General features: G+C 39.4%; 1 non-coding gene across 1 annotated transcript; it reads left to right on the top strand.

Moving 5' to 3' along the window:
* Window positions 1-1,060: 1,060 nt before the first annotated feature.
* Window positions 1,061-1,132, top strand: Trnah-gug (transfer RNA histidin (anticodon GUG)). The gene has a single exon. It is a non-coding gene; the product is annotated as a tRNA-His (tRNA).
* The last annotated feature ends 770 nt before the right edge of the window (window positions 1,133-1,902 follow it).

Below are 1,902 nucleotides of genomic sequence, written 5' to 3'. Positions count from 1 at the left end.
GTGTGATTTTTCTTTTTTTCTAGATTCTTAATTGATGTTTTATCAAAAAAATAATAATAATAAACTAAATCTACAAGCCATGCTCTGGACCTTAACGATTGGCTCTTTAAATTTTTTTTAAAACATTAATATGACAAATCTAAATTGAACGGCTGTGAAAATATGAAAGTCATATATTTGAACTGCGGATAAAGACGTGAACATGAAAGCGATCTTCGCAGTTATGAACACTTCTTTAGCAGTAGTGAAAAGAAGGGCTGAAAAAAAAAATCAGGACTGCACATGATTTGAACCTATGACCTCTGCGACACCGGTGCAGTGCTCTACCAACTGAGCTAACAAGTCACTGGGAGTTGGATACCGTGATAAGCCGCAAATTGACTTCTGATTCCCCCGAAGAGATCGGAACCGACGCAGTTACCAGCACCAGCATCAAGTTGCGGCGCATTCACTTCTCCTGCTACTCAGAATTCTTCTTGAACACCTCATCCGCTTCTCTTAGGTAGCCGAGCGTCGGATACCTATTGGTAAGAAGACTAAACTTCGGCATTCTTGCGATCGATGTAAACAGAAAGAAAGACCTCCAAGGCAAAACGATAGAGCATGTACACCTCTTCCAATTATAATTTTTGGCAGCTAACTGCTCTAAACAGATTCTTATAAAACATATTAGAACACAATTTCTCTGTTGATCTCGCACTCTTTGAATAACTTTTTAAATCGCGCTCTCAAAAGTTAGAGAACGAACCGCTGTGGATCTTTTGTTACATGTAGCTCACAAATTGGCCAATCCCATCCACTCGTTTGGTTAATTGCAAACGAGTGGATGTGATTGGTCGAAGATTCCTAATGTACAGGATGTGATTGGCTGCCACTCAACGTGTTCCTCCGTCCTCGACGAGAGGAACACTGGCATTGAACTACCACTGTGAGAACTTATAATCTCCTGCAAGTAGGAATGTGTATGGGAGAAGGTATAGGGATAATTGTCTCTATTTTTGCTAGGATGCATATAGTTTGTCCGCAAGGAAACATCCTGTACATATGAGCAGCAGTGGCAGCCGTGATCTTACAGTGGTTAGTACATTGCGTTGTGGCCGCAATAACCCAGGTTCGAATCCTGGTCATGGCACTCTTTTTTCTTACTATGCAGTACTATCTATTTTTTTCTCTTTGTACATTTTTATTTTTTTCCCGACTTCAAGAAAACTTCGAACTTCGCCATCTGCGATTAGTTTTTAATTCTTCGTGTTCCTTAGTCTTCCTCGTTCCTGTTTGGTAATTATGTACCTGTTTAGATCTCTCTTCACAACTGAGAAACTTTACTATTTCAAAGTTCAATTTTACTGATATTTAAAGGAAATTCTTAGCAAGGAAAACGGAAATGACTATAAAATATGACCCCGTCAAACAGATTTTTTGTTTTTTTAATTATTGCCGGAAAATGTTTGGAAGTTAAATGTGAATGAAAATGAATAAAAATGTATATGAAAGGCAAGGGTTGACTTCAGGTAACTAGTGAGTGTGAGCATTCTACTTCCTTATAGTTGATGTTATTCACGATTCTGTTCTTTTACAAAAAGCCCGTCCTCGTTATCAAAGCAAAGACGTCATGAAAATAATCATAAGACAAATCCACCAAACTGGAGAGGTACGTCATACTTTGGTAGGACAGTTCACACGCACGCTCGATGTCCACGGAGGGGCGAGCGCGCTACATTGCTTGAAGAAAGCTCATTTTGCGAGCACTCGTTCCAGTTTCGTGAATGCACTATTCCTCGGACGGGGCCGGGCTTGAGAATTTTTATTTCAAAATGTATTCCATGGACAAATAAGGAGAGAGAGTAGCACGGAAAACATAGGAACAAGTTACGGTTTGCGTTTTATCATTAAAGATGTCTT

Source organism: Pocillopora verrucosa, chromosome 13 (genome assembly GCF_036669915.1).
Source record: "Pocillopora verrucosa isolate sample1 chromosome 13, ASM3666991v2, whole genome shotgun sequence".
NCBI lineage: Eukaryota > Metazoa > Cnidaria > Anthozoa > Scleractinia > Pocilloporidae > Pocillopora > Pocillopora verrucosa.
Note: the sequence above shows the minus strand (reverse complement) of the source record. Positions and strands in the feature narration are given on the sequence as shown.